Source organism: Pan troglodytes, chromosome 15 (genome assembly GCF_028858775.2).
Source record: "Pan troglodytes isolate AG18354 chromosome 15, NHGRI_mPanTro3-v2.0_pri, whole genome shotgun sequence".
NCBI classification, from domain to species: Eukaryota; Metazoa; Chordata; class Mammalia; order Primates; family Hominidae; genus Pan; species Pan troglodytes.
Window position 1 is genome coordinate 17,498,670 of NC_072413.2, and position 22,445 is coordinate 17,521,114.

Genomic DNA, 22,445 nt, shown 5'->3' on the forward strand with positions numbered 1-22,445 from the left:
ATGTTGCCCAGGCTGGTTCCAAACTCCTGAGCTCAAGCCATCTGCCTGCCTTGGCCTCCCAAAGTGTTGGGATTACAGGAGTAATCTGGCCAAGTATTTAACTTCTTTATGCCTGTTTCCTACATTTGGAAAATGGGGATGCTTTAAGTACCTAGCACATAGAATTATTGTGAGAATCAATGCCTCACATATTTACATATTGATAAAATTATATTATATTCATAGAACACTACTGGAAGCAAAGATAGTATTAGTTAAAATTTAGTGATTACTGCAAATATTATTACTATTACAAACAATATAGTATAGACATTACTACTACTATAGTTATCTTAAAAATCTAAAATAAAAATTTTACGTAATAGCCTAACGTAATCTCTCCTGCTCTGCCCTGGCTCAGCCCTAGTGCCGGCTCTGCCGCTAGTCCTACTACATCCCTGGCCCTGACCCTTCCCTGGTCCAGCCGCTGCCCTGGCCCTTCCCATCTTCAGGCCTTACCATGGCCCTACCCTGGTCCTGACCCTGCCCTGGTCTGGTCCTGACCCTGGCCCTACCCCAGAGAAGGGGTATGGCAGAGCCAGGGAAGGGCTGGGGCAAATAAAGGACAGGACACATCCAAATCCAGGAAAGGGCCAGGGCCATGACAGAGCCAGGGCGAGTCCTTGGCAGGGCCAGGTTCCAGGCCAGGGCCAGGAAAGGGTCATGGCAGGGTCACTGTATGGCCAAGGTCCAGGCCAAAGCCAAGGTAGTGGCAGGGTCAGGTCTGCATAAGGGCAGGACCAGAGCAAGTGATACGGCAGGGCCAGGGCCAGGGCTGTGCCGGGACAGAATAAGAGCAGACCAGGGCAGGACCAGAGCCAGGCCATAGAGAGAGTGGGGCAAATGCCAAGGCAAGGCCAGGGTAGTGCCAGGTCTGAGGCGAGGTCAGGGAAGGTCCAGGGCTGAGTCAAGGCTAGAACCAAGACAGGCGCAAAGGCTGGGGCAGATCTAGGGCACAAGCAGGGCAGGCTAGGGCAGGGCAATGGCAAGACCAGGCCATGGCAGGGCCAGCCCAGGATAGAACAGGGCACAGGCAGGGCAGGGCCAGGGCCACGGCTGGGGCAGGACAAGGACCAGGACCGGGGTCCAGGCCAGGGCAAGGGTATGGCCAGGGCAAAGGTAGGGCCAGAGCCAGGGTCTGGGCAGGACCAAGGCAGGTCTATTGCAGGGTCAGGGTTCAGACCAGGGCCAGAGCAGGGCTGGGACAGGGCCAGGGCCAGAACCAGGAAAGGGCAATGTCAGAACAAGGGCCATGGCAGGACCAGCAATGGGGCTGGGGCCACGACAGGGACAGGGACAGGGACAGGGACAGGGTCAGGGCTAGGGCCAGAATAGCATGCCAGGGTAGAGCCAGGCCAAATTAGGGCCAGGACAGGGTCAGGACCAGGGCTGGGCCAGGGTATGTCCTTAAGTAGCGAATGGCCAGGGCCAGGGTCCATGCCAGTGCCAGCGCTGGTCCAGGGCAGAGGCAGGGCCATGGCCAGGTCTAGGACAAGGCTGGGGCAGGGCCAAGTTCTGGGTCACGGTCAGCACAAGACCAGGACAGAGCCAGGGGAGGGACAGGGCCATGGTAAGACCAGGTTAAATCAGGGACAAGACACCTGCAAATCCACTTCAGGGCCAGTGTCAGGGCAGGGCCAGTTCAGGGCCAGGGCCAAGACAGGGCCAGGGTCAGGGCTGCCAGGGTCATTGGCAGGGCCAGGGCCATGGCAGGACCAGGGTCAGGAGCAGGGGTCAATGCCAGGCAAAGGCCACACATAGGACCAGGTCTGTGCTAGGGCCAGTGTGAGGGCCAAGGCAGGGTCAGGGCAGGGCCAAAGGGAGGGCAGGGCCAGGGCAGGGTGGAGCAGGCCCAGGGTAGCACAGGGTTAAGGTAGGGCATGACCAACCAGGGCAGGTCTATGGCTGTGGCCGGGGCAGGGCCAGGGCCGGGGCAGGGCCAGAGCCAGGGCACAGCCAAGACAGTGGCAGCTCCAGGGCAGGGCCAGGGTTAGGACCACGGACATGTCCAAGGCCAATGCCAGGGCAAGGGCAAGGGCAGGGGCAGGGCCAGGTTCATCTAAGAACCAGGGACAAAGCCAGGCCCAGAGCTGGGCCAGGACAGGTACCTGGCAGGGCTAGGGTCTGAGACAGGGCCACGGCAGGGCCAGGGCCACAACCAGGTCTGTGCTATGGCCAGGTCCAACAGAGTGCCCAGGTAAGGCTAGGGTGAAGGCCAAGGTAGGGCCAGGGCAGGGTCAAAGCTAGGCTAGGGCCAAGGCAGGGCCAGGGCCGGCAAGGCAGGGCCAGGAAAGCATAGGGCCAGGGCAGGGCAGGGCCAGGCCAGTGCCAAGACCTGGGCAGGGCTGGGGCCAGGGCCATGGCCACGGCCTGGGCAGGACCAGGTTCGGGGCAGGAGCAAAACAAGGGCAAGGACAGTGCAGGTTCTTGGCACAGCCAGGGTCCAGGACAGTGTCAGGGCAGGGCCAAGGCAGGGTCTGGGCCATGGTAAGACCAGCAACAGGGCTGGGGCTAGGCCAGTGACAGGACCAGAGTCAGGGCAAGGGCCAGAGCAGTGCAAGGCCAGGGTAGGGCCAGGCATTTCAGGGTCAGGGCCAGGGAAGAACCAGGGCAAGGTCTCAAGCAGGGAAGAGCCAGGGCCAGGACAGGTCCAGGGCAGGGCCATGACAGGGCCAGGGGCTGCGTTAGGGCAAGGGCAGGGCCAGGGCAAGGTAAGGGTCAGGGCCAAGGCCAGGGTAGGGACAGGGCAAGAAATATGGCAGGACCAGGGGCAATGCCAAGGCCAAGGCTGGGCCAGGGCTGAGCCAGGGCTGAGGCAGGGCAGGGCAGGGCATGGTATGGCCAGTACAGGACAGGACAAGAGCCGGTCCACACAGAGAGCAGGGCTGATGCCAAGGAAGAGCCAGGCTAGTGCCGAGGCTGAGGCAGTGTCAGAGCATGTCCAGGGCAGGGCCAGGGCCAGGGCCAGAACCGAGCCAGGGCACAGCCAAGGCAGGGTAGGGCAGAGAAATAGCATGGCCAGGTCAGTACTGGGACAGGGCAGAGCAGGGCAAGGCGATGGTAGCGGCAGGGCAGGGACAGGCCAATGCAGAACCATGTTACGCCGGGGCCAGGACACCTCCAAGTTCACTTCAGGGCCAGGGCTATGGCAGGACAAAGACCAGGGCCAGGATCAGGGCCAGGTCTGTGCTAGGGCCAGCTCCAGAGCAGGGTCTAGCGAAGACTAGGGTAAGGGCCAAGGTAAGACCAGGGCAGGGTCAAAGGCAGAGTAGGGCCAGGGCAGGGTGATGACACATCCAGAGCACAGCAGGGCAGGGTGATGGCAAGACCAGGGGCAGACCACTGCCAGCTCAGGGCCAGGGAAAGGCCAGTGCAGAGCCAGGAAAGGGTCTGGGTCTGGGTCAGGGCCAGGAACAAGGCAGAGCAGGGCCAGGGCCATGGCAGAATCAGGGCAGGTCCTTGACAGGACCAGGTTCCAGGCCAGGGCCAGGGCAGCAGCAGGGGCAGGGCCTGGATAAGGGCAGGGCCAGGGATATGGCAGGACCAGGGCTAGGGCCAGGGCCAGGCCATAGTGAGGGCAGGGCAAAAGCCAAGGCAGGGTCAAGGCAGGTCCAGGGCAGGTCCAGGGAGCGGCCAGCACCAAGCGGGGCCAAGGCACAACCAGTGCAGGGTAAGGCAGGGCAATGGCACCACTGGGCCATGACAGGGCAAGGTCAGTGCCAGGAGAGGGCAGAACAGGCAGGCCCATGGTGGGGCCAGGGCAGGGATGGGCCAAAGCAGGGCCAGGACATATCCAAGGCCAGGTCAGGGCCAGAACAAGAGCAGGACCATGACCATTGGCAGGGCCAGTGCCATGACAGGACCAGGGTCAGGACAAGGGGCAGGGCCAGAGCCAAGGTCAGGCCAGTGCAGGTTCAGGGCAGGGCCAGTGCCAGGGAAGGGACAGGGTAGCACAGGGCCAAGACAGGGTCAGGATGGGACCAGAGCAGGACAGGGCCGAGAGTCCAGGTAACAGTAGGGCAGGTACAGGGCAAGGCAGGGCAGTACAGGGCCAGATCCACAGCAGGCGCAGGGCAAAGCCAGGCCCATTGCCAATGCACCAGCCCTCCCTACAAGGCTCCTACCACCTGGTCACTGCTGCAGCCCGTCCATTGCTGTAAGCCTGACCCTGGCTGCAGCCGCCTGCCCTCCTAGCATGGCCGCTCTCCTACCGCTCTGGTGCACTGCAGTCTCTGTCACTGCCACCCACCCGCAGCAGGGCGAGCTGTGGTGTCGCAGGCTCTAGGTGTCTCCTCCTCCTCCTGGCAAGGAGCAGCTGGGCCGGCAAAGCCAGAAAAGCCTAGAGGAAGATGTGAGGGTTGGAAGGGTTAGAGCCTCAACTTGTCATGCTGGCCACTGGGTGGCAGGGGCCAGTTTCAGCAAAGGCACTCACACCCACCCTCCAAAGTCCAGCCTCTCCTTTTGGCCCAAGCTGGCTGGGAACTGGGGTCTGGGGTGGGTGCTGGAGACACCACAGCACCCAGATCCCCACTCCACAGGAACCATTGGGCCCACTGGGGCTGCACTCCTCAGGGAGCAGGAGAAGCAGAAAAATTCAGACCCAGCCAGCCCTCTGCACCCAGGTGCCAATTCCTGTTCCAGACGCCTCCACACACAGGGCCCTGTCCCCCGTGGTGTCCCCAGGGGTGCCTGGCAGCCTCTGAGGCACAGACCCAGAGTGCACAGGCCCAGGAACCACGGTGGTTGTGGGGGCTCTGCCATGCTCAGGATTCCCATGCAAATGCTGCGTGCCCTGCCGCACTCCAGTATGACCAAGAGTGGGTTGCCCTCTGGAGTGTGGAGTCAGGGACAGGAGAACCACTCCTTCCTTGGATGCCAACTCTGTTGACCGCTGCCAGCAGTGCAGCCCCTGATAGCACCGAACTCGTCCCCCACTCCACGGCTAGTCCTGCCTTCAATAGCACCCCCCAGCTCTGTCCCCCAATGCCGCCAGTAGCGTATACCCGATAGTGCCCTAACCTGTCCTCCTCCATGGGCATTGCAGCCCCAGAAAGCACCCATAACCCACCCTCCCTGCCGTGGGCAGTGCAGCCCTGTACAGTGCTACCAACCAGTACCCCTAATGCAGGCAATGACACCCTGGATAGCGCCCCCAACCCACCCCACACTGCGAAAGGTGCAGCCCTGGATAGCCCCTGTCCTACCACTCTGGTCGTGCTGCAGTCTCTGTCACCGCCACCACCAACCACAGTGAGGCAAGCCAGTGGGCCGCAGACTCTAGCACCCAGCAGCCAGGCATGGAGCAGCTCTCACTGATGGCCGGCTCCTACCACTCTGATCACGCTGCTGTCTGTCTCTGTGGCCATCTTCTTTCACTACAAAGGAACAAAAATAGGTATCAACAAGAAAAGTAATTTTGGAAACAATACAATCACATGGAAGTTAAACACTACCCTCCTGAATAAATGACTAGCGGGTCAATGAAGATACTAAGACAGAAATTCAAAAATTTCATGAAACAAAGGGTAATGAAAACACAGTATCCCAAAACTTGTTATGCAGAAAGCAGTACAAAGGCAGAGATTTACAGCTATAAGTGCCTACCATCCAAACAAAAGAAAAACTTCAAATAAACAATACATCTTAAAGAACTAGTAAAGAACAAACTAAACCAAAAATAAGAAAATAAATAAGATCGTAGCAGAAACAAAATTGAAATAAAAACCTCACAAGATTAAACGAAAAGTTGGTTTTCTGGAAAGCTAAACAAAATTGACAAACTTTTAACCAGGCTAAGAAAAGAGACAAGATTCAAATAAATAAAATCAACAGATTAAAAAAAGGAGACATTACAACTAATACTTCAGAAATTCAAAGGATCATAACTGGCTATTATATGCCAATAAATTGGAAAGCCTAGTAGAAATTGGCAAATTCCTAGATGCACACAACCTACTTAGGTTAAACAACGAAAACATCCAAGACCAGAACAGATTGGTAACAAGTAATGAGATTGAAGCCATCAGAAAAAGTCTCCCAGTAAAGAAAAGCCCAGGAACTGATGTCTTCACTGCTGATGGCTTCACACCAAACAATTTAAAGACCTAGTACAAATCCTGCTCAAACTATTTTGAAAAACAGGAGGGAATACTTCCAAACTTATTCTATGAGACCATTATTACTGTGATACCAAAATCAGACAAAAGCATCAAAGAAGGAAACTACAGGCCAGGATCTCTAATATTGATGCAAAAATCCTCAACAAAATACCACTGAATCAAATTCAGTAATACATTAAAAAGATAATTCATCATGATCAAGTGCGATGTATCCCTGGGATCAAGGGTCACTCAACATACAATGTGATACATCATATCAACCAAATAAACGACAAAAACAGTATCATCACGTCAACTGAAACCGAAAAAGCATTTGATGAAATTCAACATCCCTTCATGCTATAAATCCTCAAAGAAACGGGCACAGAAGAAACATACCGCAACATAATAAAAACTACAGGAAAGACACCCACAGCTAGAATCATATGGAATGGGGAAAAATGGAAAGCTTTTCCTCTAAGATCTGGAACATGATAAGGATGCCCCCTGTCACCACTGTTGTTTAACATAGTACCAGAAATCCTAGCTAAAGCAATCAGTGCAGCCCCTGATATGGCCCCCAACCCACCCTGCCCCCTACCACCAGCAGTGTCGCCCCCCCCAATAGCACATCCAACATACCCAAACTGCCCCGCCTCCCGGCACCATGGGCATTACAGCACCCCATAGCGCCCTCAACCCGAAAACGCCACCCCCCCCACAGCCGCACAGCGCAGCCCTGGATAGCACAGTTAGCCGACCTCACTGTTGCCAGCAATACAGTCTGGGATACTGCCCCCAACCGGCTCCCCGCCAAAGGCAGTGCAGCCCCGGTTTGGGCCCCCAAACCACCCCCCGCTGCAGGCAGCACAGCCCCAGATAGCACACCCAACCAGCCACCCAAGACGGGCAGTGACGCCTGAGATAGGGCTCCCAACCCGTCCCAGGCCACCCGCAGTGCAGCCTGGACAGTGCACTTACCCCGACGCCTTTCTACGCTCTGGCTGGCTGCAGTGTCCATCGCTGCCACCAACCACAAACAGGGCTGCAAACAGGAAGGATTTTATTCACCGTCGATGCGGCCCCGAGTTGTCCCAAAGCGAGGCAGTGCCCCAAGGTCTGTGCAGAGCAGAACGCAGCTCCGCCCTCGCGGTGCCGTCGGCCCGCCCGCCGGGATCTGTGCTGAGGAGAACATTGCTCTGCCTTCGCTGTATCTCCGAAGTCTGTGCAGAGGAGAACTCAGCTCCGCCCTCGCAATGCTCTCCGGGTCTGTGCTGAGGAGAACGCAGCTCCACCCTCGCAAAGGCACACAGCGCCGGCGCCGGCGTGGCGGAGAGGCGGACAGCGGCGGAGAGGCGGACAGCGGCGGAGAGGCGGACAGCGGCGGAGAGGCGGACAGCGGCGGCGCGGCGGAGAGGCGGACAGCGGCGGAGAGGCGGAGGGGCGGACAGCGGCGGAGAGGCGGAGGGGCGGACAGCGGCGGCGCGGCGGAGAGGCGGACAGCGGCGGAGAGGCGGTCAGCGGCGGAGAGGCGGACAGCGGCGGCGCGGCGGAGAGGCGGACAGCGGCGGAGAGGCGGACAGCGGCGGCGCGGCGGAGGGGCGGAGAGCGGCGGAGAGGCGGAGAGCGGCGGAGAGGCGGACAGCGGCGGAGAGGCGGTCAGCGGCGGCGCGGCGGAGAGGCGGACAGCGGCGGAGAGGCGGAGAGGCGGACAGCGGCGGCGCGGCGGAGGGGCGGACAGCGGCGGAGAGGCGGACAGCGGCGGAGAGGCGGACAGCGGCGGAGAGGCGGAGAGGCGGACAGCGGCGGAGAGGCGGAGAGGCGGACAGCGGCGGCGCGGCGGAGGGGCGCACAGCGGCGGAGAGGCGCACAGTGCTGGCGCTGGCACGGAGAGGCGCAGGCCCAGGCTCCACTCCCCAGCTGTGAAAGGGTAAGAACTGAGGGTGGCTGAGACTCGGGGTTGTTCAGGGCGGGGTGGGCTCTGGACCCAGCAGGCCCGGCACCCAGGTCAGGGCTCCAGGGGAGGCCAGGTGGGCGAAGGCCAAGAAGGGGCCTGGGCTGGTCAGGAAGGGCTCCTGGTGACCAGAGCACTTTGCATGAGCCAGCGTGGGAGGAAGGTGGGCCGGATGAGCCAGGGAGGCGCCGGGAGGGGCCTTGGCAGAGGCGACCCCCTCCGTCAGCCCCCAGGCCACTGAACCCTGGGTAGCGAGAACCGACAGGGGAGACGGCAGACAGAGGAGTGGAGGCTCCCCGGCTTTGGGGGCTCTGAGTGGAAGCATCTAGGGGGGTCCCTCAAGAGGCCCCCAAACGCTTCCCCATGGTGAAAAAAGGCGGCGCAGAGAGGGGCACGGCGCCGGCGCCGACGCAGAGGGGCGCACAACGAGATTTCCTGTCATTTCTTTTATTGCCCCAAATGTACTTCATCTTGGTAGATTTCTATTGGCTTTAAAAATGTGTGTGTTTTGCTGTTGGGGAGTGGGGTGTTATACGGATGTCAGATTTTGCTGGTTGACTGTTCAGATCTTTTGTAAATCCTTGCTCCTTTTCTGCCTAGTTTCACTCTGTCACTTACACTAGAGTGCGGTGGCACGAACATGACTCACTGCAGCCTTGACTTCCTAGGGTCAAGTACTTCCCCTGGCTTAACCTCCTGAGTAGCTGGTACTATAGGTGTGTGCCGCCACACCTGGCTAAATTTAAAATTTTTCGGAGAGATGAGGCCTTGCTATGTTGCCCAGGCTCGAACTCCTGGCCTCAAGCTTTCCTTTGTCTTTGCCTCCCAGAGTTGTGGGATTACAGGCATGAGCCACTGTGCCCGGCCTCTGCCTAGTTTTAACAGTTGCTAAGAGGAGGATGTTGAAGTAGATGTCTTCTTGGTGGGTCAATCCTTTTGTCATTAAGCAGTTGTTATGGTCACTTCCTTTTCACCCCATTGGTGAAGGAGGGGTCCCTGCCCTAAAGTGTAGGAGATGGCTGAACACGACACCTGGCGTGGATGGATGAGATTGACAGCAGTGTTTTAGTCACATATACCCACAGCTCAGAGGAGGACACTGCATGCCACACAGGGTCAGATGGGCACCGCACTCTGTAGCGGAGTGAGGGCTGCGGGCTGAGGAAGCAGGCAGGCTTGGTAGTAACAAGAGCACACAATGACCAATGGTTCCCGAGGGGGAGAGCAATTGGCTTGTTTGAATAAATTCATGGGCTGGCAGACAGGTGAAGTGAAACTTCTTAGGCTGAGGTGCAACTGTTCTGGCTGATAAAAGAACTAGCCAGGTGGGGAGCCTTTCCTGTTGGGTGGCAGGGTAGGGGGTGTCTGGTAGAAACAGGAAAACCCACGGCTAGGCCTTTGGGGCCCTGTGATGCTCAAAGATGTCAAGGCAGCATAGGAAATTTTAGATCTTAAAATTCAGCGAAGACCCTCTCCAGCTCTGGTAAATTATTTTGCTTGAAGTCTACTTCATGAGATATTAATATATTCACTCCTGCTTCCTTAAAAAATTAATGATTTCACAGGATATCTTTCTCCATTCTTTTACTTTCAACCTACTTAGGTCCTTAAGTGAGTTTGAAGTTTCTTATGAACAGTATTTAGTTGGGCCATGTGTTTATTATAGGCTCTCCATCAATCTGTCTTTTGGTTTATTTAGACCATTTACATTTAAGGTGCTTATTGTTACATAATTGCTTATGTCTGATGTTTTTATTATTTGCTTTTTTGTTTCCTTTTTCTTTCCCTCCATCTTGATCTATTTCTGTATAATGTTGTTGCGTGTATCTCTTTGTATAGTCTTAAAGTGTTTGCTCTGGATGTTACAATATGTGTATTGTAATATAGTAGTCTACTGGTACCAGTATTTACCACTTCAAAGTGTGGAAACCTGCCTTGCATTTATGTCTCTTTACCTTTTCCACTTGTATAAATCACTGGCTTGAGTATTAGGTGGTGGTATAGTTTTTGTTTCAGTCGTCAAATGTGATTTTAAGAACTGTGGATTGTCTCGCGTATGTATCCACATTTCTGGTCTTTCCTTTGTCCCTCCTCCCATAGTCCCATATTATCCCTTCTGCATAAGAACTTTCTATAGCCATTTTTGATTTTGATTTTTTTGTTTTAATTTTTTGTATTGTGGAAATGACAGAATATATTTCTGTAGCCACTTTTTAGCATGTCTAAATTGACCAGTGACAAATTCCTATATTCTCTTCCTCTGAGAATGTCTTTATTTCTCTCTTCATTTCTGAAGGGTAGTTTCATGGGATATAGAATTTGCAGTGAACAGTTTTTTTGTTTGGTTGGTTTTTTTGTTTGGTTGGTTTTTTTTAAGCACTTGAAAATGTTGTGCCACTTCCTTCTGGCCTCCATGGCATTTGAATTGGCATGTCCCTACAGGAATTCTGCCATTTTTGGTCTTTGTTTTTAGTTTTGAAAGTTTGATCAGTGTTGCTTTCTTTTGGTGTACTTTGAGGTTTGCTCAGCTTCTTGAATCTGTAAGTTTATATCTTTCACCAAATGTGGGAAGCCTCAGGAATTAGTTATTTGCATGCTTTCACAGCTCTGGTCTCCTGTGGGACTCAGATAACATAAATGCGTGGTCTTTTGTTATTGTCCCACAGGTCCGTGCAACTCTGTTCATTTGTTTTCAGGTTATTTTCTCTCTATTGTTTAGACTGGGTGAATTCTGTTGATCAGGTTTCAGCTTCTCTGATTCTCTCCTCTGTTGTCTCCACTTTTACTCAATGGAGCCCATCCAGTTAGATTTTTTTAAAATTTCTTTTACTGTATTTTATATTTCTGTAATTTCCATTTGATTCTTCTTCAGTTTCTTTGCTGACGTTTTCAGTTCTTTGATTGTTGCTATAGGATTTGTAGTTGCTTGTTGAAGCATTTTTATACTGACTGTTATAAGTGATGAGTCAGATGGTTCCAACATCTGCCTATGTAATTTTTTTTTATTTTTGCAGGCAGTCCTCCTGTTTAGGTTTAGTCTGTAGGTCTTGGTCTACTTTGTGGGCTGTGATTCCAATGGCAATTTAATTTCAGAGCCTTCATGGTGTTATTTTGGTCTGTTTGGCTTATATGTATCACTGGGATTCTCCCACCAGTCCCTTCTGTTGCCCACCTGAGCGAACAGGGGAGCTGCCCCAGGCTGGGCCACATGCTGCAGCTAGGTGGGTGGGGAATGGTGGTTGTCTTGGTGTGTGGAGCTGGTTTTCTTGTTGTGGGGAAGATCTCCTTTGATCTGCAGGGACTGAGTCTGCCTGGGTTGCCTTCTATTGCTACGTTGGGAGTTGGGAAACTCTGGGCCTGGGTCACCGTCCTATTGGATGAGGTCCAGGGAGACACCTGGCTACTATGCATTCCCTAGTCCTAGAGTCCCTCAGCAGCCTTTTTCTGTCCACCTTTCGGAATTCTCCATTGATCATCTCCTGTCTATTATTTCTACAATTTGGGTTACATTTCTTATAATGTGTTATCTTCTCTAGACCAGAAATCCTTAGTGGTGGTTTTGGGTTGTAACTGTGCTAAAGGGAGAATTGGCATATTTGTGATGTCGAATCTTTCTTTTCAGATGAGGACGTATCATTATTCAGTATATAATATTTACAACACCTACTTCCTTGGGTTGAAGAATGTGGTTAAGGCAAGGAAAGTACTTAACGCAGTGCCTGGTGTGGAGAGCACTTACGAGTGTTGGTAGTGATGCTATTCCTTTTGTCCTTTGGTAGCCTATTAAAGCTTTTCTTCTTTTTTAAAAAAATTAAGTTCCGGTGCACTTCTTGTTAGGTTTATTCCTATTTTATCCTTTTTTGCTTTTATTACAAATAGGAGCTTCCTATCTTTTATAATGTCTACCTGGTTCTTTGGCCCTTATGTGAAAATGTTTTAATAGCCTTCTAAATATTGCTCTCCCAAATGAGTTTTAACTTGCCTCTTTCTTTTGTTTTCCTTTTTTCGAGACAGGGTCTCACTCTGTCACCCAGGCTGGAGTTCAGTGATGCAATTATGGCTCACTGCAACCTCTGCCTCCCGGGCCCCCAAAGTGCTGGGTTTACAGGTGTGAGCCACTGCACCCAGCCTTACTTGTCTATTTCTTTTAAGAGTGGGAACTATAATTGAGCCCAGAGCTCCAAAAACAAATGAAGGAATGAATGAGTGAATAAGCTCTTCCCATGGGTTTGGTGTGGTTTGGAGCTCTACTCTTAATTTAAATGCTATGTTTTATATATTCTAAAATTTCCCCTAGGTGTGTTACATGATTGTGTTGTGTTGAACTTACATTGAGACTCCTTTTCACATGTACTGGTTATCAGCGTGGGACTTTTCCATTCACTCTTTGAATTATTCGTTTGGGGGACACAGATAGACCTCTGTGTCTTTCATAAAGAGTGTCCATTGGCCGGTTGCAGTGGCTCATGCCTGTAATCCCAGCACTTTGGGAGGCTGAGGAGGGCAGATCACGAGGTCAGGAGTTCGAGACCAGCCTGGCCAATATGGTGAAATCCCATCTCTACTAAAAATACAAAAATGAGCCAGGCCTGGTGGCAGGTGCCTATAATCCCAGCTACTCGGGAGACTGAGGCAGTAGAATTGCTTGAACCTGGGAGGCAGAGGTTGCAGTGAGCTGAGATCGTGCCACTGCACTCCAGCTTGAGTGACATAGTGAGACTCCATCTCCAAAAAAACAAACAAAACAAAACAAAAAAAAACAAAAGAGTGTCCATTATCTATACTGGAAAAATTGAGATTGGGATTTTGACATGAAGTGCGGAAATGTGGATTGGGTCCATTTAGTTTACCTAAACAGATGATGAAATACTAACTGTTTTACGAAGCATTCCCTAGTGCAAAGTTTTGCCTGTGTGTCTAGTGACGGGAGCAGTGAGAATGAGGCTTGGAACACGGAGCGCACTGTGGGCCTGTCATGGGTGGGGCCAGCAGCACATGCATGCCTGGCTCACAGAGCAGCCTTTGGGTGTTCTTTTCCCAGAGGAGCTCTACGGTGACTTTGGAGACTTGGAAACATGGGACGTGCACAAGGGAAAATCGGGCCCCGATACTCAGGTATGTCTTTGTCGTAGCTGGCTGTTCTTGGTCATTGTGTTCTGAGAGAGGCCCATATTGATAAATGCAAATCTTACTTGTGATGTGTGAAGATTGCAGATGGGATGGATAGATTCCTTCCTAAAGGGTGGGGATGTGGAGACCAAAGAGAAGCTTTCTTGTTTACTTGTTAAGTTTTGGACGACAGTTACTACTGTTTCTTGCCATAGTCATTTGCCAAGTCCACTGTGATTTTTCATTCACAGAAGTCTTAGCTTCTCAGACTTACATTCAACCATTGCCATCATTCTCCTCTTTTTAAATTTAAGTGTCATTTAAAAGAATGAAGTCCCTGTTCTCCCTAATATTTCTTTAGAACAGGGTCTGGGAGCATCTGGGTGAGGGACATATCTGTTATTTTTATTCTAGTTTGTGTTCCCAGCCAGCTTAAGGAATAGCAGCTAATTGTAATGCAGATGTAACAATTTCCTGTAGCAGTACCATGTTATTCAGAAACCAAGGTTATGTTGTGTTTTGGTTTGTTTTATTGATAATGATAACAGATTTTTGCTAAGATTTTTGTTTAAATAGAACTTTAAAAAATCTAATGTTTAAAGAAAAGACCTTCATAAACATACACAAAATTTTTTCTTCTGGAAATTTAAGAATGAAGATATAGAGAAACGAGGAAGAAATTGACCCTGATGAAGAAGAAAGTGCCAAGAAAAAGCATTTGGATAAGAAGAGAAAATTGAAGGAGATGTTTGATGTGGAATATGATGAAGGAGAAAGCACATATTTTGATGATCTTAAAGGAGAAATGCAGAAACAAGCACAGGTGAGAAACCTCAGTTCCTCTTAGCCCCTTGTCAAGACTATCACATAGTGCAGGAATCCCTGACTTTCTTTGGGTCCCTGCTTCCTATCCTGCTTCTGTGCCTTTCATTTGGACTCCTGGGTAGATGCATGTGAGTGTGTTTATTCATGCAGTGAGCTCATTGTTTCTACAGTCAGAAGGTCACCAGAAAAAGATCCATACATATTTTGTAACAAGAATTTAGGAAACCGAAATGACTGAGACATGGTCTCTACTTTTGAGACTTTTACAATGTAGTGATCTAAGACAGTGTGTTCATTTCAGTGCAAGCCAATGCTGCCTATTCTGATCGCTGCTCCCTGATTTGAATGGCAGGTGATCAGTGGCCTGTGTGGCTTATGGACACACAAAAGCTCCCAGGGGAAGTGCTCTGAAAACATCCTGGTCAGAGTTCAGAAGGACATGTGGAGTATAAGGTCAGATGCGGAGATAAGGGAGATGGTGTGGCCCTCCTGCCTGGGGGTGCTGAGCAGGTTGCTGGAGGCGGTGATCTCACTCTGAAGGAGACAGACACAGAAACGTGTGTACAGTTGATGGTGAGCATCTGAGTTGCGTCTTGTTAGTGAGGCCAGGAGTGCCTGTGTAAGCTGGAACAGATTAGGTGTATGATTTGTGAAACGGAGTTTCATCCTAGGTCTTTATCTAGTCAAAGGACTATTTCCTGATTAGGCATTAGCTTAGTGGTTGCTAGTCTGTGTTGACCTTTGAAAGGCATGACTAGGCTAACTCTGAAGTTTTTGCTTCACACCATTTACAATTTAAAATTACCTAGAGCCTTGTGTGCCATTGGAAAAGACTGAATGTTTCACCCTGAAATGGGAGTCCTTGGAGGGTTTTGAGCAGAGGAGAGACATTCAAGTAATCAGATCACTCTGCCAAGAGATCAGTCTGGTAGAGATCAGTCCGGTGGCACAAACCAGAGGGCTGGCAGTGGAGATGAGACAAAGAGTCAAACCCGGATAGAGTTTATTTGGAAGCTGGGTCAATAGGATTTCCTGGTGGACTGAATGTGGGATGTGTGAGAGGAAATGAGGATGGCGGCTGGAAATTCCTGGAAGGATGGGTTGTTGCAGGTTAGATAGGAAACTGTCTGCAGATGCAGTTTTGGGAAGATGATGTTTGGTTCGGCTGGGTATCATGCAGACAAGCGGAGCGTCAAGTCTGGAGAGACAGGTCTGGCCAGGGACTTAGATGTACAGCCATCAGCATGTAGATGCCACTTAACTCTGTGAGGTGGCCGGGGAGTGAGTGCAGAGTGACTGGGAGGAGCAAGACTGGCATGGGCGAGATGGGGCGATTGCGGCTGTGAGGCCTGAGCAGTGCCTAGGAGGGAGAGGGAGAAGCAGTGTGAGCATGCCGGCACGCAGGAGTCCAGTTGTACATGGAGGTGAAGCACTGTTCAGATCCCGCTGCAGTGTTAACTACAGTAAAGGCAGAGTTGACCACTGGAGGAGTCCTTCAGCGTGGAGGCCTTCAGCAATCTTGGCAAGCACCAATTTTCACGGATGTAGGAGAATGGGAGCAGAGGAACTGGAGGCTGCAACTGCGGAAAACTTTTGTGGGGTTTTGCTGCAGAGAGAAGCAGAGAAATGAAGCAGTTTTTGGTGGAAGAAGTGGAATCAAAAGGTTTTGAGATAAGAGAGAGAACAGAGGGAAGAGCTGTTGGAATAAAATCCAGGAAGAATGGATGGTGTCTAGTGAGCAAGTGATGTGTGGCCCGGAGTAAAGGCATGGACAAATCATCTGTGCCTGAGCTGCCTGTAGAACTTTCTGTGATCATGGAGATGCACGTCTGTGCTTCCCAGTATTGTAACACTGGCCGCAGGTTGATATGGACCACTTCCAGTGTGACTAGTGTGATTGAGGAACTGCATTTTTAATATTATGTAATTGTAATTAATTTTAATTTAAATAGCCACACAGCTCCTCTATGGGCCAGGTCAGAGCTCTGATAAGGCTGGATATGGGAGGAAACCCTGGTAGAGGGTTGACCATAGAGGTTCTTTTGGTTTTGGAGTGAATCAGGAAACAGCCATCAGCTGAGTGAAGGTGAGGGTGGTGGTGGGTGTTTGAAGACAAGAGAAAAGTGTGAAAGAATTATTTGGAGAGGAAGGAAAGAAAGTGTGGACTGGGGATGTTTCCAGTGTTTGAGCACGCAGGGCTCCACAGTTATCTACATTTGCTGTCCCTTGGAGCAGGAGAGAAGAAAACGGTTGGGACATATTCTGAGCAGACTGTAGAGGTAAAATGTGTAGGTTTTTTTTGTTTTTTGAAATGGACTCTCGCTCTATTGCCCAGGCTGGAGTGCAGTGGCACGATCTTGACTCACTGCAACCTCCGTCTCCCAGGTTCAAGCGATTCTCTCACCTCTGCCTCCTGAGTAGTTGGGACTACAGGCACGCACCACCACGCCCAGCTGATTTTGGTATTTTTAGTAGAGACGGGGTTTCACCATGTTGGCGAGGCTGGTTTCAAACTCCTGACCTCATGTGATCTGCCCGCCTCGGCCTCCCAAAGTGCTGGGATTACAGGCATGAGCCACTGTACCCAGCCAAATGTGTAGTATTTTTAATAGGATAAAGCCTACATAATTTTGTCCACAGTTCCTTTACTTAGAAATTGCTCATTTGTTCATGTTAATCCTATGTTTATTACAGATAACAGCATACAGGTTCCCCCCCCCACCGCCCCATCATGTACAGCTGAATCGTGCAGAATTTGAAGATCAAGATGATGAAGCTAGAGTTCAGTATGAGGGTTTTCGACCTGGGATGTTCGTCCGCATTGAGATTGAAAATGTTCCCTGTGAATTTGTGCAGAACATTGACCCCCATTACCCCATTATCCTGGGTGGCTTGGGCAACAGCGAGGGAAATGTTGGATACGTGCAGGTGGGTCCCTTTGCTGCATATTTGGTGCCTGAGGCTCTGTGGATTTCCCCTCCATCAATCATCTTACCCTCTCATCCCCCTCAGATGCGTCTGAAGAAACATCGCTGGTATAAGAAAATCCTCAAGTCGCGAGATCCAATCATATTTTCTGTAGGGTGGAGGAGGTTTCAGACCATCCCACTGTATTATATTGAAGACCACAATGGAAGACAAAGACTTCTAAAGTATACCCCACAGCACATGCATTGCGGAGCAGCCTTTTGGGGTAAAATATGATTACAATAACTTGCCTATTGCCGAGATTAAACCTTACAGGCTGCGTTATTTTAGCTTTGTGCTTTTCCTTTCATACAATTCCACTCCTAAGATTTTTCTCTTTTCTGGGAGCGGGGAGGTGGTTTGGAGTATATATGTAAATCTATATCCAAATCTAAATGTCCATATCCAGTATGTTAAACTAGAATCTAAAATTTGTGGTTTGCTATATTTCTTTTTTTCCTTTTCCTTTAAGACCCTATCACTCCACAGGGAACTGGTTTCTTGGCAATACAGTCTGTCAGTGGCATAATGGTAACTATCTTGGATGATTTCTTTTACAGATTGGTTTGAGAAATATATCCTGAATGTGGGTTATTATGTACATGAGACTTTAAGTTGGAAATTACTCATTTTTATTAATATAAAGTAAATTTCCCTTTGCTTTTAATCTTCGTACATCCTTTTCAGTAGGGTGTGGGATTAGAGCAGGGGAGGTGGAAGAATTATAATGGTACATTTCCTATTTTTGTGCATCGTTTGCATTTATTTATCTAAGCAAGTATTTAGGCCGTGCTCACCATGTGCTAAGCACTATATGAGGTTATGAGGAGCCATCAGAGACCACCCAGACACAAGACTCCCTGCAGCTGTGCTGGGGTAGCAGTCTGTTCACTCCATTTTCATTTGACCAGTCAGGCAGGGCAGGGTTTACTGGTCCCATTTAACAGAGGAGAAAGCAGAATAATGAGCAGATGGAATCTTCCCTGGAGGTCCAAATTTTAATTTCCTAAACATTGCAACTGTATTTTTCTTTTCCATTTCGTTCCAAATAAATCATTATAGTAAAATTACATTCCTCTGAAATCACTCTCAGGAAAGTACTCAAGTAGCCTTTTTTTTTCTTTCTCTTTTTTTTTTTTTTTTTTTTGAGACGGAGTCACACTCTGTCATCCAGGCTGGAGTGCAGTGGCACGATCTTGGCTCGCTGCAACCTCTGCCTCCTGGGTTTAAGCGGTTCTCCTGACTCAGCCTCCTGAGTAGCTGGGATTACAGGTGTGCACCATCATGCCAAGCTAATTTTTGTATTTTTAGTAGAGACGGGATTTCACCATGTTGGCCAGACTGGTTTCAAACTTCTGACCTCAGGTGATCCACCTGCCTTGGCCTCCCAAAGTGCTGGGATTACAGGTATGAGCCACTGTGCCCGGCCTCAAGTCACCCTTGTTAGTTTGGCTTACCAACTTTAAAGTTTTGGATTGCTTTTGTCAAACCACTGGGTTGCAAGTTCAGATGGTCTCTCTTGTTTTTCTTAGCTAATTGTAAGTAAAATTCACTTTGGTAATTTATTGTGTCACATAGAATTGAAGTTTTTCTCTTGCTAATATTATTCCTATTTTCAAATTTTGGGGCTCCTGTTAGCCTGATTTTCGGATAGCTGCCACAGGAGTTGTCCTTGATCTGGATAAATCCATAAAAATTGTGAAGAAATTAAAGCTAACTGGTTTTCCATATAAAATTTTCAAGAACACTTCATTTATTAAGGTCTGTATATCTATATATTCTCATATTTATAAATCTCCATATTGTTTGAGAAAAGGAATGAAATACCTCTAAAATATGGGCCTCATTTTTAGAAAAGTGTTTGAAATCTTTTATAAACTTCATGTTTTGTTTGCTCCTTTATATTCTGTATTACTTGAATATGCTGAAAAAAGCAGTGGTAAACAGCTATTTAGGAATTGAGGATGTTACTCCTGACTTCCATGTGAGACTGCCACAGAAGTCATATTGAAAATATGTCATTTTATCCACTAGGTTTTGTTTCCTACTTTTTAAATTTGTGTTAAGAAAGGGAGAAAAATCACAAGTTTGTCTAACTCAGTAGAAAAATCGACAAAGCATTTGCAGACATCTTGGCAAGGGTACAGAGAAATGGATGTACTGTTTTTCAGTATTTGGGGAGGGTGGTTTGAGCAGCATTTATTGACAATTTCATTAGTGGGGATGTTTCTATTGAAAACACAGAGTTAGGAAGTCATAAAATGTTCTTGCAATATAAGGTAATAATACCACCAGCATTTATCTTACTGTTTTCATGTTCTAAGTGCATGCATCTGAGTAAAAGGATCTGGGCTGCAGTCCAGTCTGAGAGATGCCAGCAAAGGCTTCCTAGGCCAATTCAGTCCAGTAAATCCCTCTTTGATCTTCTCTTCTACACAGACAACAGTGATGAGCATGCCCATGAACTCACATGATTATTTTGGGGAAAATGAAAGAGTTGTATTCTTTTTGATAGTAATTCCACTTTCAGGGGCAAATACATTTTGATTATTTTATCACCCTTCAGTGAGTTGTTTTTGTTCTTTAATCAAGGATGTATGTTCGAAGTAAGAAGTAAAGCATAAAGTATATGATTTTGTGTGTGTGTGTGTGTTTTTATCTTGCTATACCTGTAGGGAATGTTTAATTCTGCCTTGGAAGTGGCCAAATTTGAAGGTGCTGTGATTTGAACTGTCAGTGGGATAAGGGGGCAGATCAAGAAAGCACTCTGAGCTCCAGAAGGAGCTTTCCGGGCCAGCTTTGAGGATAAGCTGCTGATGAGCGGTGAGTGTCTTAAGTAGTGTTCAGGGCAGGGTGTTACCATTCATGCTTGACTTCTAGCCAGTGTGACGAGAGGCTGGAGTCAGGTCTCCAGAGAGTTGAGCAACTCCAGCCTTAGATCTCCCAGTCTTATGCGGTGTGCCCATTCGCTTGTGTCTGCAGCCCCCTGGCCACACCCAGTAACAGTTCTGTGATCTATGAGAATAGTTCCCTTAGCGACCTTTCCCTTCAAATACTTTGCAGCCAGGTAGAGAAGTTTGGAGTGAAGGTTTTGTTCTTTGTTTCTTCGCAATATGGATATGAATCTTCTTTTGAAAATGTTAAAGTAAATTACCTCTTTTCAGATATTGTCTTCATGTGAACTTGGTATCCTGTTTCCATCCCAGCCTTCTATAACCCAGTAACATCTTTGTTGAAACCAGTGGGTGAGAAAGACACCTGGTCAGGAATGCGGACCACGGGCCAACTCAGGCTCGCCCATGGTGTCAGACTAAAGGTAAACAAGGACTCTCTGTATAAGGTACTGGTCGTGTGTGTGTTAGTGGAGATGAAGCCTGTGCTCTACAGACAGGGAGTCACACAGACACTTTTCTATAATTTCTTACGTACTTTGAATGTTCAAGTATAAAGTCTAACGTTAAATTTGATTGAACAATTGTATATTTGTGGGATATTTTGGAATGGAACACCAAAAAATGGTAATAGTGGTTCTTTCTGGATTGAAGACAAACTTTTCCTTTTTAAAATAAATTTTATATATTTGAGGTTGACAACATGATCTTAAAGGATACATATAGATAGTAAACTGGTTACTATAGTGAAGCAAATTAACATAGCTACCATCTCACATAGTTGGATTTTTGTTTGTGTGACAGGAACAGCTAAAATCTACTTATTTAACAAAAATCCCAAAGACAATATATTTTTATTAACTATAGCCCTCATGATGTACACTAGATCTCTAACTTGTTCATCCTACATGTCTGCTACTTTGTATTATTTTAATGTACATCTCCCCATTTCCTATTGGTCATTTCCTATTTGGTCCATTTTTCAACTGGGTTGTTTTTCTGCTATTAAGTTGTAAGAGTTCTTTACTGATTTTTGGATATTAACACTTTATCAGATATGTGGTTTGCAAATATTTCTTCAAGTCTGTAGGTTCCCCTTTCATTTTGTTGGTTGTTCCTTTGCTGTGCAGAAGCTTTTTAGTTTGATGCAGTCATCCTTGTTTATGTTTACATTTGTAGCCTGGCTTGTGGTGCGATTATTGCTAAGGCCAATGTCAAGAGGCTTTCCCCCTATGTTTTCTTCTAGGAGTTTTATGGTTTCAGGTCTTATTTGGGTCTTTGGTCTTGTATCTGTTTTGAGTTGATCTTTGTGTATGGTGTATGATCAGGGTCCAATTTTATTCTTTTGCATGTGAAAATCCTATTATTGAAGAGACTATCTTTTTTACCATTGTGTTGTCTTGTTTGCCCTTGTCAAAAATTAGTTGACAGTGTATGTTTGGATTTATTTCAAAGGTCTCTGTTCTGTTCCATTGGTCTATTTTTTTGTTTTTATGCCAGCACCATACTGTTTTGATTACTATAGCTTTGTAATACAATTTTAAATCAAGAGGTGTGATGCCTCCAACTTTTTCTTTCACAGTAATCTGTTGGCTGTTTGGGGTTTTTTGTGGTTCCATATGAGTTTCAGGATTGTTTTTTCTTTTCTTTTCTTTTTTTTTTTTTTTTGAGGTGAAGTCTCACTCTGTCGCCCAAGCTGGAGTGCAGTGGCATAATCTCAGCTCACTGAAACCTCTGCCTCCTGGATTCAAGCAATTCTTCTGCCTCAGCCTCCCAGGTAGCTGGGACTACAGGCACATGCCACTATGCCTGGCCAATTTTTGTAGTTTTAGTAGAGACAGGGTTTCACTATGTTGGCCGGGCTGGTCTCCAACTCCTGACCTCATGATCCGCCTGCTGCAGTCTCCCAAAGTGCTGGAATTACAGGCATGAGCCACTGTGCCTGGCCAGGATTGTTTTATTCTGTTCTGTGAAGAATGCCATCAGAACTTTGATGAGGATTGTGTTAAATCTGTATATTTGCTTTGGGTAGTGTGAACATTTTAACAATATTAATTCTTCTGATCCATAAACATAGGATGTCTTTTCATTTGTTCATGTCTAAATTTCTTTCATCAATGTTTTATGGTTTTCAAGTGTACACATCTCTCACCTTCTTGATTAAATTTATTCCTAAGTTTTTGTTTTTCTTTGATGCTATCGTAAATGAGATTATTTTCTTGATTGCTTCGTCAGCTAGGTTATTTGTATATAGAAATGCAACTGATTTTTATATGTTGAGTTTATACCTTGCAGCTTAACTGAATTGATTTTGTAGTTCTCACAGTTTTTTTGTGGAATCTTTGGAGTTTTTACGTAAAGGATCTTCTCATCTGCAAATAGAGATAATTTTACTTCTTTAATTTAGTTGCCTTTTTTTCTCATCTGATTGCTCTTGCAAGTACTCTATTGAATAAAAGTGATGAGGCTGGCCATCCCTATCTTGTACTCAATCTTAGTGGAAAAGCTTTAGTTGTTCCCCACTAACTATGATTAGACTGTGGGTTTTTCATAAATGGTCTT

At 48.3% G+C, this 22,445-nt stretch overlaps 1 long non-coding RNA gene and 1 pseudogene across 1 annotated transcript; one reads left to right on the forward strand and one right to left on the reverse strand.

The window, feature by feature from the left end:
• Window positions 1–1,456: 1,456 nt before the first annotated feature.
• On the reverse strand, window positions 1,457–7,566 carry LOC134808270 (uncharacterized). The gene is made up of 3 exons (XR_010150859.1): window positions 7,119–7,566; window positions 5,244–5,414; window positions 1,457–4,378 (listed from the first exon to the last, which is right to left on the reverse strand). It is a non-coding gene; the product is annotated as an uncharacterized LOC134808270 (long non-coding RNA).
• Window positions 7,567–13,859: 6,293 nt separating this feature from the next.
• Window positions 13,860–20,506, forward strand: LOC129136947 (ribosome biogenesis protein BMS1 homolog; annotated as a pseudogene).
• Window positions 20,507–22,445: the final 1,939 nt, after the last annotated feature.